Source organism: Nuphar pumila, chromosome 11, assembly GCF_984573655.1.
Source record: "Nuphar pumila chromosome 11, dmNupPumi1.hap1.1, whole genome shotgun sequence".
NCBI lineage: Eukaryota > Viridiplantae > Streptophyta > Magnoliopsida > Nymphaeales > Nymphaeaceae > Nuphar > Nuphar pumila.
Window position 1 is genome coordinate 62,673,723 of NC_143259.1, and position 17,189 is coordinate 62,690,911.

Below are 17,189 nucleotides of genomic sequence, written 5' to 3' on the forward strand. Positions count from 1 at the left end.
AAGATTTTTACTTTTTAGTTTAGAATTAGGACTTTGATTGGGTTTGTAAATATTGTACTTTACGCCCTCTGCGAAGGGTATTCATTTGTTGTAATAGTTAGTTGTTTTTACCTTTTCTGAACATTTTACATTTCACATAATTTGGCAATAAAGAATAGGTTAGATTTGTGTACTTGAATACGATATATTCCCGTTCCCTGAGTTCGACCCGGTCTCATCCACTAGTGAGAACCTGTTTTTATTATTTGATGTCTGGTTTTCACATGTTTTTCATATAAAAATCTTTTCAAAATTACAACGATTTAAAAGAAGACATCAAATATCTTTCAACTCCAAAGGTTTTCTGAGCATACATCATGTTTTCCAACTTACATTTTCCAAAATCTCATAACACATGCCTGAATTCTCTCTGCATATAGGATAGAACACAATTTTGATGATTTAACTAAGTCAAGCACAATTTTGGTCCTTGGTTCGATTACCCCTATTAAAGGCGGCAGGAACGGTTGAACCTCGTACCAACAGGTCGAGCCCCATCCCATGGATTTTCCCGCAATTTTTAAAACGGAGGCGAGTATTTCAAAACAATTTCCAAAATCCGGTCAAGTTTGAATCGCAAAAGCATTTCATCTCTCTCTTCCGCAAGGAAGGGGAAGACGGGAAAAATTTCGCGACGATAACACGCGGGCTTGCAGATCTTTGACAACTCGGGCCATTTCTCTGAACTGTGCTTGCAGGGGCTTTTCTGCATCCTGACTCTGAGATCTGTGGCTTTTTCTTTGTTCTCGGCCTCGCTTCTGAAATACCGGAGGCACTTCATATTCTTCGTCTGTATCTTCAGTGGAGTCTGTTCCATCTGAGATTTCTTCCAGCTGGATTTGCTTTCTGGAAGTCCTCTTATCCCTTTGGCCATGGAACTTTTCTCTGAATGGGTTTCTTTCCGAGCTGGTCCCGGGCTGCTCATTCATCATTTTGTTCATCATTTTTCGAAACATGGCATACATTTGAGGGTCTATGCCATCATCTTCTTGTTGATGCTCTTGGCTCCTCTCAGACCGGGGGGAACCCATCTCTTCTTCTGAGGCTGACGAGTACTGCAGTGCTGTTGTTCTTTTGCCTGATCTTGTTTGAACCATCAAATGTTGTAGACGCTCTCTGCAGGGCAAAGACCTGATTAGATTTTGTAGGACTTGATTTTTGGAAGAAATATTTGCTGAAAATATGGTAGACAATTTGAAAAAGATATCCCATTACTAGGGACTGAGTCGTCGCGAGAATCACGACAATTGTGTTGTCATTCTTTTTGCAAAAGAAATAAACAACAAAAATATGCCTTGTTACCTAGGCGAGGTCGTCAAACCACAATGGAAAGAGAGAGAAATTTTTATTGAAATGAGGAAAATATGATTTTATTGATCTTGACAAAGAGGTGGAGGACAGACAATTTGCCACCATTCATGATAGTCGGCAAACACTCTAGGACTTGGAAAGATTTTAAGAGAGACAAAGGAGTCCTAGTCGTAGCGAGCAGAATGATATGCCCCGGACCATTGGGTGGAGGTGAGATCGAACTCTGCCATAGCTCCTGATAACAGTCGGGCTTCGACGTACTGCTGCCTCTGGGAGAACTGTCGAACACATCTCTCTGGTTGGTAATAAGTGCAGAAGAATGGTCCCAGCAACTTGAACCGCTTGCCATAAGCGTATGTATATCTGGGAGGGGATAATTGCCGATCAAAATAGTCCCAAACTATGTCATCTTCTTGAATGCTGTTGATCATGGATCGGTACTGTGACACTGGGAGAAGTTCTTGACCATTGTATCTGAAAGAGCTTGCTCGGGCTGGAACATGTTGGAAGAACCAGGATTGAAGTGCGTAGATGCAGCCTTCAACTAAAATGGATTCTCCAAGTGAAAATCGAGTCAGACCTCGATATAGGAAAGCGAGCGTTGCCATGGCTATGGAGAGGCGATTGGTTTGCCGACTTCCCCATCTTCTCATAAGCTGGATTATTCTGATATCCATGTAGTTTTGTTCATCTGGAAAGAGGGATAATCCTACAGTGCACAACACCATTGCATTCTGAATCCTTTCTTTAGCTGTCCTGGATAGCGAACTAACTTCAACGAAGGTCCCGTACTGGCGGTACAACTCGAGCATGTCAACATATTCATTTCCCTCCAACTGGATCAGGGGCCAAGATCGGCGGCCTGTCATACGAGCTAAGGAGTCTCGGGGGTCCAAACCCTTGACATTGATAAAGAATTGATGTTCTAATGCATCGCTTGGTTGACCGGCTGGTTCTAGTAACCCCATGATCTCTGAAAATTCATTCATTAAAACGGTCATTTCTCCCCATGGGAAACAGAAGGTACACGTCCGAGGATTCCATCGCTCCGCCATTGCATGGATCAGGTTGTCGTTGATGGTCTGCTTTCCGACTGCTGCCGCCAGCTCTAATTCGCACTCTCTCAAATGGTCCGGGAACATTCGGAAAAAGCTTTTTAGTCAGGAATAGTACCACCAGGGAATGAAAGTTCTGGTGCTGAGGGCTCGATGTTCAGGACGACCTTGTCGCACCTCGTAGGAGATGTGACCTTCAGGAAAGATTGGATCGACTTGACTGGTGTAAACACCCCAAATTTTCACTCACCTCCCCAACATTTCCACCAAGCATCAGCATCCAGCCTTTGAAATCGCCGGAGGGCAAAATGGTCATTTTCTGAGCCTGGACCTTGCAAAAGTCTAATTTTCATCTGCAACTCTCAAAATTTCTCTATTTTTATCTCAGATGTTCAAAATTTTATCCCTGACAGGAGACAGGCATCTCCGAGTCTTGGTTCAAGATTATATTGCATAAGACATGACATTGCATATCATTGCATGAGCATTTCATATCACTGCACTGCACAGCATGTCATTTCGAGGTCCAGAACTCTTGATTTCATAATTTTCAATCCAGATTAGAATTTTAACTCTTTTCAAAATTGATTTCAAAACCCTGGGTCTTCAAAATTATCAATTCTTCCCATTTTACCCCCAAGGCTATGAATTTCAAAATATTTCCTCAAGAAAACAATTTGGATAATTTTCAATACAATTCAACTCAGATTTTGCCTCTTTGTCAGCTATTTCAACTATCTTTTTTTACAAAATCGCTCTACAGGGGCCAACTCTTTCCAAAAATTTCTATTTTACCAATTAGTCCAGATTTTATGAAAATTCCAAAAAGAGGTTTTATTGTCTTGTTCTTAGTTCAATAAGGAAGCAATGTGGGACCCACATTGAGGTGGTGTCACACATGCTTTCTTTTTAAAAATTTGAATTTTGAAAAACCCAAAAATATAGGAGCCTTGTCCCCTGGATTGGTGCCACTTGTCCTTTCTCTCTCCTCTCATCTACATGCCAAGTGTCAGTGTGGGGCTACCTTAAGAAGCCGCCACATGTCATCCCATTTATCTGCCATGTGTCACACTATCCATCCTGCGCCATGTGTCATTCTAAAGAACACCAGGAGATGCTAAGTGTCATAGGTTATCCTGTCTAGAAAAGTGGAGGCTTGTCTCCTCTGAGGTGGCGCCACTTGAAGTGTGTCTCCTGCAGAGGACACGTGTCAACCTCTCCCTCCTTCAGAAAAAGTAGCCTGACACATGTCTCTCCCTACCTTTCTCAGAAAAGTAGGAGACACATGTCACTCCTAGCTTCCTCCAGAAAAAGGTAGGCTTGTCTCCTCTGAGGTGGCGCCATTTGAAGTGTGTCTCCTGCAGAGGACACATGTCAATCTCTCATTTCCTCAGAAAAAGTAAATGCCATGTGTCATTTCCTGCTCTCTTCAGAGAAAGCTAGAATTCAAATATTCAAATCTCTCCATAGGTGGCGCAAATCCTGAACTCCACCTTTTCCATTTTGTCTGAGATGGCGCCACATGGCTTGGGCCTCCTTCTCTTCCCTCTGCCATGTGTCATTCCCTGCTTCTTTCAGAAAAAGCAGGTGACACATGTCTCCTCCAACCTCCTTCAGAAAAAGTAGAGGACACATGTCACTCTTGGCTTCCTTCAGAAAAGCAACCATTCAAAAATTTTTAGACAAGAGCTAGGTGGCGAAAATCCTGGAGTTCTACCTTTTTCTACTTTGAATATGAGGGCACCACGTGTCCCTTGCTTTTCCCTTCTGCCACATGGCATTGTAGGAGCCACTCTGAGGAAATGCCACATGTCCATCCTTCATTCCTCCAGAGCCAACCTCCATTTGAAATTCAAATTCACCTTCTGAGGTGGAGCCATTTGAGAAGACTTCTCCAGACAGCTGACACTTGTCTGCCACAAGTCCAAACCTCCCTGCATCAGAAAAAGTAGAAAAACCCCCCCTCTGAGGTGGCGCATTTTGATTCTTCCAGTCTGGTTCTTCTGCCACATGGCAGTGTGGAACCCCCCTAAGGTGGCGCCACATGTCAGCCTCTCCTTCCCTGCAGAAAAGTAGAATTTGAATTCCTCTGAGGTGGCACAGTCTGCTTCCTCCACTCCTGTCCTTCTGACACATGGGAAGAGCCTCCAGAGATGGCGCCACATGGCATGCTCCTTATGTTTCCAGCTTTACAACTCAGAACACCTTTTGAGGTGGCACCAATCCAGAGTCCCACTTGGCTTCAAATTTTATTTTATATTTTATTTTTAATAAAAGTTGCCCACCATGAGGTGGCGCCACCTGAGGACTACCTACAAAAGGCGATTTTGAATTTCAAACTCCAAGAGAGCACTCTCTGAGGTGGCACCATCTGGGAGCTTCCTGCAGAGAAAATCAAGCAAACCAAATTTTGAAAAATTTTCAAACTCTGCTGAGGTGTCTCACTCACAAAATTATTATTTTTTTATTTTCTCAAAAATCAAAATAGCACCCCTGAGATGGCGCCACATGGAGGGCTCAGATTGAGCCTGTTTGAAATTCAATTTTTTTCAGAAAATCTATAAAAACAAGGCTCCATGCCCAGCATGGGGGGACCATCTTTTGAGAACTCCTGTTGGACTTGAAAATTCGACCTAGCCTTCTTGAGAACCCGATTTTTGCACTTTGGAATTCAGCCCCCTTTGGCTCAGTGAAGAAGGCACGGTGGGTCGATTTTGCTGAATCATCCGAAGCTCGGATCGAAGGACGAGCGAAGCCCGTGATAGCCACCCCTTTTAAGAGCTTCAACGCTGCCTAACGAAGCAAGGTGCACCTCTTTTCCTCTTGATTTAATTTCATAATTAGATTCGAGAGTCGTTTGAAGAAAGAGCTCATCCGAGAGATAGATCGAGCTATTCTCATAAAATGACACATATAAAAATACATGATTATGATTCCTTGATGATCTTTAGCATTCATGCATTTAGCTAGATTTAATTTGCATTTTATTTCGTTTATTTAGCATGTTTCATGAATTAATTAGGATTAATTTAGCATTTATTTCAACTCTGCTCATTTTCAGTAGTTCTCTGTTTTTCTGAGTCAGTCCACACGTCATTTCATGCATTCATTTTTTATTAAAAATCCCCAAAAAATCACCAAATGCGCCTTTAGGTGTCCCTAGAATTTTGCCAAAAATTCGGAAGCATTTGAATTTGTTTACTGTGGTAGACATTCAAAATGGCAAGTCGGGTTTTGTTACCCGGGAGGCGTTTTAAAAATTATTTTCCGCCGTGTAAAATCGAAATCTCCCTCATGGGAGATCCGATTTTCAATCCAAAAGATGTTCGAAACTCGGGAGAATGTCTAGTTTTTAACCTAATGTTTTCAGATTTTTCTGATTTTTTTTTTATGTCTGACAAAAATCCGAGAGTTTGGGACACGTGTTAGAGCCTGATTTGGGCCTCTGAGACTTTGGATCAACTTAGGTCGATGGGTTATCTTTGTGTGTTGCTCCAAATCCAAAACTGTAAAAAGTGAAAGTTATGTCCTAGATGTCCTCTGTTTTCATCTGGAAGCTTGTGATTTTTAGAACAGCTGTGATACCTGTTTCGAATTTTTCTTGTTAGTCCTCTGTTTTGTTACATTTGTCTGTCCTGTTGATTTAGGCAGAAAAAGTTATATTTTTATCCATAGTTCTATTGATCAAATGCCGAAGTCATGAATATGAAAGTTGTCTTGTAGGTGTCATGAGTAGCTCTGATTAATATCATAAATTTCCATGGCTGTTTTCTATCTTTTTAGCATTCTACATCAGATTAGGGTGATTTTTACATCTGTCAGAACTAAATCCCTGTTACTGAACTCACCATGGCTCAAATCCCGAGGATGTAAAAACCAAAAATGTTCCATTTTGGGTCCTTTAGCAGTCTGAAAAATATCAGAAGTTTTCATGGAGTAAATCTTGCGTTATCATATTAGGCATTGCATTTGGTTCGGATCCATAGGCAAAATCCACCATTTTAGGACTTTCTTCAAATTTTAGAATTTAAATCATATCATTTCCTGAATTTTAGCATTCTAGGCTGTTTATCAGATTAAGTAGATGCTTCATACCGAATTTGGTGGAATTTGGAATTCATTTGAGGCTTGGTTTAGCCATATCATCAAAACAGGGCCCCGCGGGACCCGGATCCAAGCGAAAAACAAGCGAAATTCGTTATTTTGGATAAATTGTAAAATGTCAAATTCTGATTTTACAGTCCTAATGTGTTTAGCAGCATGTCATAATGTCTTATACTGCATTTCATCATCATTTGAGTCAATTTGAATTTCAAAATCTCAATTTTATCAAAATTTCCTTCAAAAACCCTGATTTTAAAGGTATAACTTTAATTTTAGGGGTATTTTGGTCATTTTGACCCCAATTCCGATTTTCAAACTATTTTCCACCGAATTTTCTGCATTTACATCATTTCAAATATCAAGGAAGCATGAGATTAGGGTTTATGTCCAATTAAATCCAATAATTTCAGAATATTATTGGAAAATCTTGGAAAAACCCACATATTTGAGCTAACCCCCTTTCAAGATTTGGCAAGGACATTCAAAAGAAGGAGCTGAAGTCTGCAAATTGCTTTTATTTCATTTATTTAGTGATATAATAATGTAAATTTTGGAATAAGAGATTTAATTTCCTGCTTAGATTAGGATGCATATCATATAGTTTGAATTTATGCAATATCCTGCTTATGTGATGCATGCATCTTATTTCAAAAGCACTATGGATGTACACGAATGGCACGTGCACCAACTCTTAGGGAGTTGATGAACTCGGTGGAGTCCATATTTACGGCCCTAGTCGGAATATGGACAAGACCCAGATCCATCATCTTTCTACTAGTCACATTGAGCCTACACTCTTAGGCTATCTTAAAATGCACATCATATTTCTAATACTTTCAAAGTATTGTGCATTAAATCAATTAAACTCTGAACATATTCATGGCCACAGTCAGGATATGTGAAGGATTTATTTTGACTTAATACACATTTTTCCAACAAATTTCTTAGAAAATCTTTCAAAGTGCATTCATTCACTCATATCATTTGCATCATGAAATCATTAGTTTTCTCGTGATTTTCTTAAGAAAGTTGCATTCTCAAGAAATCAATTTCTCAAGAAATTCTAAGGATTTTCCAAAATCGGTTTTCCCAAGTTAAGTTTTCACAGTTTTCCATGGAAACCAGTCTCTCAAGAAACTTCTAAGTTGGATTTCCAAGATCAAAGTTTCCCTCGATTTTCCTTGGGAAAGGTTATTCTCTTAAGATTTTAAAAGGAGTTTCCCAATCTTTCTCAAGAATCAAAAAAATCAAATTTTCAAGGGTTTTAAGGCTAAGACTCCCAGGATTTCAATTTCCCAAGTTCAGTTTTCCTTCTCCACAAGGGTTTTTCAATGAATTTCAATCATTTTCCAAAGAAACTTTTCAAAACTTGAAGCTTTTCCAGACAAGCAAATTTCCTTCAAATGTTCACCTTTTTCTCAAGAATCACTTCCATTTTCCCAGGATTTTCAACCATTCGTGATTTCCCCACATCTTCATGAACTTTCTCGTGATTTCAAAACCTCTTTCACATGAGTTTTCTTGAGAAATTGACTTTCATCTTTTTTCTGAGAAATTCTTTTCAACTCCAAATATTTTCCAAGCATACATCATGTTTTCCCAAGCTGCATTTTCAAAAATCTCATAGCACATGCCTGAATTCTTTGTGCATATAGGGTAGAACACGATTTTGATGATTTAACTAAGTCAAGCACAATTTTGGTCATTGGTTCGATTACCCCTGTTAAAGGCGGCAGGAACGGTCGAACCTCGTACCGACAGGTCGACCATCCCATGGATTTTCCCGCAATTTTTAAAACGGAGGCGAGTATTTCAAAACATTTTCGAAAATCCGGTCAAGTTTGAAGCGCGAAAACGTTTCCCTCTCTCTCTTTCGCAAGGAAGGGGAAGACGAGAAAAATTTTGCGACGATGACAACTGGATGCCATCAAACTGAAAATAGAGAAAGACTCAGAATGAGACTTGTGGGAAATTTTGGGAAATTATGCAGGCAGGATATAAAATGCAGCTGAAAATTCGAGATCCAGTAGAAAGGTAGAGTGGAAAATCTCCTGGAGTTTTGAAAGAAATGGGATATTTGAGAAAATTATCCAGGGTTTGAGAAAAAGACCTCGTGAAAAATAAGGATATTTTAAAAAAAGGCCTAATAAGTTGGAAAACATTGGGGAATATAAAGAATTGAGAAAATAATACATATACAATCACTGTAAAACCCATGAAATTTATGAAATTCTAAATGAATAAAAGGGATCCGTTATGTGAAATAGTAAGATTTTAAGTTAGCCAGTACAATTTTTATGACTTGTGGTTTCTAGAACGAAACCGATAACAAACTCTCACAAGTGGTTTTGGATCCGGATCTTGGCGAGATCCGATGATCCGACCCGGTTCACGAGTCCAAGTAAGGAAACCCGATGCTTTCGGGATGATAGCGTGAGATCCGAAGCACATTTAAAGTAAGCAAGTGCAAGTTTAAAACCAACGGGTGAAAAATCCACTTGAAAATGGAAGAAATCCATCAATAAGGAAAAACATCCCAATATGACATAAAAAGAATATTTTCGCAAAAGTAAACAATAAGTGGTGAAGTGGAGTTATGGTAGGACACACAGGGTTGTAGAGTTGCAACCTCAATTCAAAACCCCCTGTGCACAAATTATTTTTTTTCACAAGAAAGTGATGTTTTCTACCTTGGTGAAAAGGGTAAAAACGTGGGATTATGTTAAGCCTAAATTTTTGGCTTTTCCATCTAGCTCTACCAAGGATTGAGGAGAATCCCAGGTGACATGGAAGAGGGGTACCCATAAAGCAAATAGTGAGGGAAGTTAGAGGAAATCATGCCAAAGACAGGAGGGGGCATTGTTGGAAATAGACATCACCCACCAAAAACGTAAGATTTGGGTGAAGTTTTAATGCCTTGAAAATTTGGTAACTCCCCCCTAAATAGAGGAGTTAAATGAGAGATTTTTGGTAAGGAGTTATATTAGACGTATCTCTCTCTCTCTCTCTCTCTCTCTCTCTCTCTCTCTCTCTCTCTCTCTCTCTCTCTCACGGTGGTGGTCGACCTCCATTGTTGGACTGTGTGGACCTCCCTTGGTGAATGCGTGAACATCCATTATCGACGTGGGGTGCCGTTCTAACGAAGAGAAGGGGTTGCAGCCTTGCCGTCGTGAGACTCCAAAGAGGTAAGGAGCATTGCTATTTGTATGTAAGTGGTTGATGCCTTGTTGCACATCTATGTTGCAATATCATGGAGTTTACGCGACAAGCACCACCTGTATATAGGAATGTTTAGGGCCTCGAGATCGAGGTGGCATGAGCGGAAACACCTACTCGCCAATAGGTTAATATGTAGTGGTTCAGCCAATGGTTCTCACCCTTGGCCAACGTTGGGGCACTGTGGTGTTCTTTGTAAGGGCATTTTGTTCCTATGTGTGTGCCTGGTGATATGTAGTACTCATATCAAAACCTACAGTTCGAATCTATGTAGGAAAATGCATATATTTTTGGTGTGGGTGTTAGCCATGACGGATTCAAGATCGAAACAAAAATAAAGTAGGCGAATGGCGTGGAACCTTAAGTATCTTGGATTATTGTTCATGAAATTATTGTTTGGTTGTATTTTCTTGTTCAATACACCTTTCATACCTTGTAGATTGAATGGTTTTAATCAGGTCTGAAGTTATGTATACGTGATTGCTATTTCACATCATGGTAAAATAAAGATATATCATTCCTATTGGGTAATTCGATTGGATTCGATGTTTTTGAGTGTGGAATGCACTCATATTTATAGTTGAAAGATTCCATACATTGAGGATGAAAGGGGTGGCAAAACAGTCTATTTAGAATGATCAAAATGTTTGAAAAATAAAAAGATACACCCTTTTAAAAGTTACAGAAAATGGCAAAATTAGTCGACTGAGACAATAGTTAGTCGACTGATAATATGTTCAGTCGACTGATAAAACCTTCAGTCGACTACTGCTAAAATTTCCAGGAAACAGACATTCTGTTCAGTCGACTGATAAAACCTTCAGTCGACTCATGCTAAATTTTTTCCAGAAAACAGATATTCTGATCAGTCGACTGATAAAACCTTCAGTCGACTGATGCTAAAATTTTTCCAGAAAACAGATATTCTGATCAGTCGACTGACAAAACCTTCAGTCGACTGATGCTAAAATTTTCAGAAAATTGATATTCTGTTCAGTCGACTGATAAACGCTTCAGTCGACTGCTGCTAAAATTTTCCAGAAAACGGACATTCTGTCCGGTCGACTGATAAAAACTTTCGGTCGACTAATTTTATGATCAGTCGACTGATAAACCCTTCAGTCGACTGCTGCTAAATTTTTCCAGAAAACGAAGATTCTGTCCGGTCGACTGATAAAACTTTCGGTCGACTAATTTTATGATCAGTCGACTGATAAACCCTTCAGTCAACTTCTGCTAAACTTTTCTAGAAAACAGACATTCTGTCCGGTCGACTGATAAATTCTTCGGTCGACTAATTTTTCAGAAAAATAACGTTTTGCTTAGAAGATTTGAAGCCAAAAAGGTTGGTCGACCGGTGAGCTTATTGGTCGACTAATAAACATGAAAAATTGAGTAAAGAGTTTTCTAAAATGATTTTCGTGAAGGGTTCTTTTAGAAAAGTTTTTCTAAAGACTTTTTAGGTGAAATGCAATTGAAATATCTATGAAGGAAATAGTTTTGATGGTAAACTAAATATGTGATTCACATATGGACTTTAAGATTATGTCCAATACATGGAACACACATGATAAAGTTGGATAATGCCATGTTGCGGCTTAACCAGTGGGGGTACGAAACGTACACTCGAGCTCATAAACAAAACTGAAAATGCTGAATGTTTGAGTACTCGACACAAAGTTGAACCAGAATTATGAGAAATTGTGGTTGGTGCCTTTGAGGCATTCGATGGGTAATGTGCATATACTAAGATCAACCTGAGTATGAGTTGGGGTCTTGAAAATCCCCTGTGGTGCAATGACTTGCACATAAGAATAAAAAAAAAAAAAAAATGCACACATAACCTAAATGTGAGATTCTGGGTATACTTGAAAGATGGTATATGTTACTGGTTCCCAAGGGTTCTGGGTACATCTGAAAGAAGATGTATGTTACTGGATCCAAACAAGCAAGAATGAAAATTTATACACATATAAATTAAATATGTTGGATTCTGAGTATACCTGAAAATGGTATATGTTACTGGTTTCACAGGGCTCTGGGTACACCTGAAAGATGGTGTATGTTACTGGACCCATGGTCTACCTTGGAGATGGTAGGTGGTACAAGCTTCGTGGACATTCTTGTTCTTGTGAGAGCTAGGCGTCTCACCCTGTCCCTAGTCCACGAAGTTAGGGGACCAGGACTACCAGTATGTCCTATGTGGTAGATCCAAGTCTTCTGCAGAAGTACAGGGTGCATCCTAATTTTTGTTCTAGCCACTGGGGAGTTCTCTCTCGGTCACTGACCGTCCCCTTTGGATATCCGTACGGCTAGTCATACGGGTTATTAAATAATAGACCCCCGTATGGTCTCGGTCCGCTACGAGGTCTATGCCTGTGCGTACCTACAGGGTAAGAGTAAGATAAGCATTAAATAATTTAAGTTGACTAGAAACTTATCTCTGAAGAATTACATTCTGTTGAGTTGACTTTAGTAAAACTTGTGGAATCTACAGCTTATATTAATGTGGATAAATATACCTCTAGTTCAGTCATCCTTTGCACTGTATCATGAATTAGAAAGCATAATCATCTTCTTAGAATGTTATAAACTTTCATGCTAGTTATATCTGCAGTACTTGCACATATTTGTACACAGGTCACTGAGCACCACATATAAATATAATGCTTCTTACGCAGACAGGGGAGTCTGACCCTTCTGCTTTAAATGTTTTTCAGGTTGCAACTAATTGGAGCGTCGGGGTGTCATTTTGGATAAAGCCAAGAGATCTCATTTATTCAGTATTTTATGTTTGAACTCTGATTAGTAGATTTACAATTCTGTTATGGGATGTAATTAATGACATTAATGTTTCAATTAATGAATGGTATGTTTAGTACTTCTTTGTTTTACCCTGTAATGCGCCCGACTTGTATTTTACGCACTTACGCTATTTCAAAAAAAAAAAAAAATTTACTCTAAAATTTTTACTATAAAAGGTTGGGGCGTTACAACTTTGGTATTAGAGCAGGACTGAATAATTTGAGATCTCGGCTCTTCCCGCGACCACGATGACTCTGTAAGCATGTAGAAAAGTTGTTTTGTAATGTAGAAACAAGAAACATATGAGTGTGTACGATTAATTCACAAAATCATAACTCAGGTTATAATGAATTTTATTTGCTTAAATAGATGGCGTGGGCAAAACGTTGCAACAATATTATGGAAACTCTACATAACCTGATCGAAGTAGTAGGCCAGCAAGCTACGACAATGCAACAGATGGGCGACAATCTACAACATGTGGCCCATGAGAAGAGTACAAACGGTAGGACTATGTCCTACAAGAAATTCATGGACATGGATCCTCCTGCTTTCTCCGGAAAGACGGATCCTGAAGCTGCTGAGAGTTGGATCCGGGAGATTGAACGTATCTTTCGTGTACTGGAGGTGCCCGAGGAGCGTCGGGTGGACTTTGGGACTTATCGTCTCAAGGATCATGCTGAAAAGTGGTGGGAAACCACCAGGGCGGTCAAGTTCCAGGATGGTCCTGTATCTTGGACGGAGTTCGTAGAGGTTTTTAACGCTGCCTACTTTCCGAAGCACGAGAGGGCAAAGAAGATGCAGGAGTTCTTGGACCTACAGCAGGGTGAGATGTCCCTCGCCGAGTACATCACTAAGTTTCACAGTTTGGAACGATATTGTCCAAACGTGTATACATCGGATGAGGATCGAGCAATGAAATTTGCTCGAGGCTTGAAGGCGGGTTTGAGGAACCGTCTGTACACTAGAGGGCCCAAGAATCTCGATGAGGCTATCCAGGTAAAAGATCATTTATTTTCATGTTATAAGTTGCATCAAAGTTTACAAGGTACCGTTAACCCTTAGATTGTAATGGATTGTTCCTGTCTGTCTCGGACATACAGGTGGCGACTCTCCTTGATGACGACTGGAAGGAGGGACAAAAGTCGCAAAAGAACAAAATCGGGGTTCAGAAACCCGAGTTCAAGAAGAGGTTTGGTGGAAAATGTTTCAACCATCAAACCAAGAAACCAAGGCACGATGGAGGCACCAGACCTAAGCCAGGACAAAATCAAAGGTGTCAGAAGTGCAACCGTTTTCACCCCGGACAACAATGTCCCCGTGAGACAGGAGGATGTCTCTACTGTGGAAAAATGGGGCATTATATCAAGGAGTATCGGAAGAAGCAAGCTGATGATGAACGGCGCGGCACTGGAGGACAGCAGCCTCAACAACACCGTGCCCCACCACCACAACCTCAGGCGGCCCCACAACGCATGACAGGACGTGTGTATGCTACTACAACTGACCAACTGGAGAAGGGGGACCTTGTGCAAGGTACCGTACTTGTTTCGGGTCAAGCTGCCCTTGTCTTATTTGACTGTGGAGCTTCTCATTCCTTCATTTCATTATATTTTGCAAAACAACTTAGAATCCCCACAGAATCATTAAATCAAGAACTAGTAGTGTATAACCCTATAGGATTCAATAAAGTTTGTGTGAACTATATGCCAGAAGTGGAAGTTATTTTAGAAGAACACAATTTACCTGCCAACCTAATCATACTTGATATGACCGAATACGATGTCATACTGGGTATGGATTGGCTCTTTGAACACTATGCTAGAGTCCTCTGTAGAGAAGGAAAAGTAATTCTGTCTCGACCGGATATGCCGAAAGTGGAATTCCGATTAGCAAGGCATGGAATCAAGAAAAGGGTTATTTCGACCCTCAAAGCCCAAAAGTATCTCCGTCGGGGAGATATGGCTTTCCTGGTTAGTATGATCGGAGGTGAAACAAAACTAACTCGGCTAGAGGATTTGGAAATTGTCCGCAATTTTGCCGATGTATTCCCAGAAGAACTTCCTGGACTTCCTCCTCAGCGGGAAGTCGAGTTTGGGATTGAACTAATGCCGGGTACAAAGCCAATATCAAGAGCACCTTATCGGATGGCACCAGCAGAGTTGGAAGAACTGAAGAAGCAGTTGCAAGAGCTGATGGAGCGTGGTTTTGTACGACCGAGTACGTCTCCATGGGGAGCACCGGTCCTGTTCGTGAAAAAGAAGGACGGGTCTATGAGACTATGCATAGACTATAGAATGCTGAACCAAGCAACTGTGAAGAACAAATATCCTCTACCCCGTATCGAGGACCTATTTGATCAATTGAAAAGAGAAAAAGTCTTTTCTAAGATTGATTTGAGGTCAGGTTATCACCAGTTGAGAATAAAAGATGAAGATATCCCAAAGTCAGCATTTAGAACCAGATATGGGCATTTTGAGTTTGTGGTAATGCCATTTGGACTCACTAATGCCCCAGCGACATTCATGGACCTGATGAATCGGGTATTCAGGCCATACTTAGACTCCTTTGTCATCATCTTCATTGATGACATACTGATATACTCGGAAAATGTGGAGGAACACAAAGAACATCTGAAAATCGTTTTAGAAACCCTCCGGACACATCAGTTATACGCAAAGTTCTCGAAATGCGAATTCTGGCTTGAAGAAGTCATGTTCCTTGGACATGTGATCTCGAAAGATGGAGTTTCAGTAGATCCTGCCAAAGTTGAAGCTGTGATGAATTGGTCACAACCAAAGAATGTCAGCGAAATCCGAAGCTTCCTAGGATTAGCTGGCTACTATAGGCGATTCATCCAAGACTTCTCCCGAATTGCTATGCCAATGGCAAAGCTTCTACGAAAAGGGGTAAAGTTTGAATGAAATGATAAAAGTGAAGAAAGTTTTCAAACCCTTAAAGCTAAGCTTACCACAACTCCGGTGTTAGCCTTACCGTCTGGGAGCGGAGGATTCATGGTGTACACGGACGCTTCTGGTAATGGATTGGGGTGTGTATTGATGCAGCACGACAAGGTCATTTCCTATGCATCACGACAACTGAAGATTCATGAGAGGAATTACCCCACGCACGACCTGGAGTTGGCAGCGGTGGTTTTTGCTTTAAAGGTTTGGAGACATTATCTATATGAAGAGCAGTTCGAAGTCTTCAATGATCACAAGAGCTTGAAGTATCTATTTTCTCAGAAGGAACTTAATATGCGACAAAGAAGGTGGCTCGAGTTCATCAAGGACTACGAATTTACAATCTCGTACCATCCAGGGAAAGCAAATGTTGTTGCTGATGCTTTTAGTCGTAAGGCTGGGGGAAATCTTTCTAGCTTGGTAAATCTTGAATGGAAGATGATTTCTGAGTTCACAGAATAGAGACCTTTCTCCGATGATCAAGGCGTACTTAGGTTGTCTAGTCTGACTGTACGATCAGAACTACGAGAGCGGATCATGATTAAGCAAAAAGAAGACTCGCAGTACGGGAAGATGGAGGCATTGGCATTGCAAGAAGACACTGTTTTCCAGCGTAAAGAGGATGGAAGTATATGGTTTAAAGATCGATTATGGGTACCGAGTGATCCAGAGACCAGAGAAGAGTTATTGGCAGAGGCACATAAGAGCAAGTATACCATTCACCCGGGCAGTACCAAGATGCTCAAAGATCTTCAATACTGGTACTGGTGGAATGGTATGAAGCGCGATGTTGCAAGGTAACCAATTCACGAGAAAAATTTATGTGTTCTAATTAGGTTGTTCTTTCTATGATATAAGATCGGGATTATGCTAATTCTTGCTATCATTCTAGATACGTCGCAAAGTGCTTGACATGTCAACAAATCAAAATCGAGCATCAAAGGCCAGGAGGAACGATGCAGCTGATGGAAATTCCTTAATGGAAATGGGAACATATCACGATGGATTTTGTGATGGGGTTACCGCGAACCCGAAAGAACCATGACTCTATTTGGGTAGTGGTTGACCGACTCACTAAGTCAGCACATTTCCTACCGATGAGGAAGAATCAGTCACTTGAGAGCTTGACCGACCTGTATATCCAGGAGATAGTACGACTACATGGGGTGCCTGTCTCGATCATATCTGATAGAGACCCTCGGTTTACCTCACGACTGTGGGGGCAGTTACAAAAGGCATTGGGAACTAAGTTGAAGTTCAGCACTGCCTTTCATCCACAAACCGATGGACAGTCAGAAAGGACCATACAGACACTAAAGGACATGCTACGTGCCTGTATGTTGGATTGGAAAGGCGAATGGGATGCTCACGTGGTACTAGCAGAGTTCGCCTACAATAATAGCTACCATGCAAGTATTGGCATGGCGCCCTTCAAAGCATTGTATGGGCGGCCTTGTAGGTCACCAGTATATTGGGATGAAGTTGGCGAAAGAACAGTTGAGTCACCAATGGTACTTCAACATTACACTGAACAAATACAGAAGATACGAGATTGACTTAGAGCAGCACAGAGTCGACAGAAAAGCTATGCGGATCAGCGACGCAGAGAGCTTAGCTTCGAAGTGGGAGATGCAGTGTTTGTCAAGGTATCGCCGACCAAGAGTGTTTTCAGATTCGGAAAGAAGGGAAAGTTGAG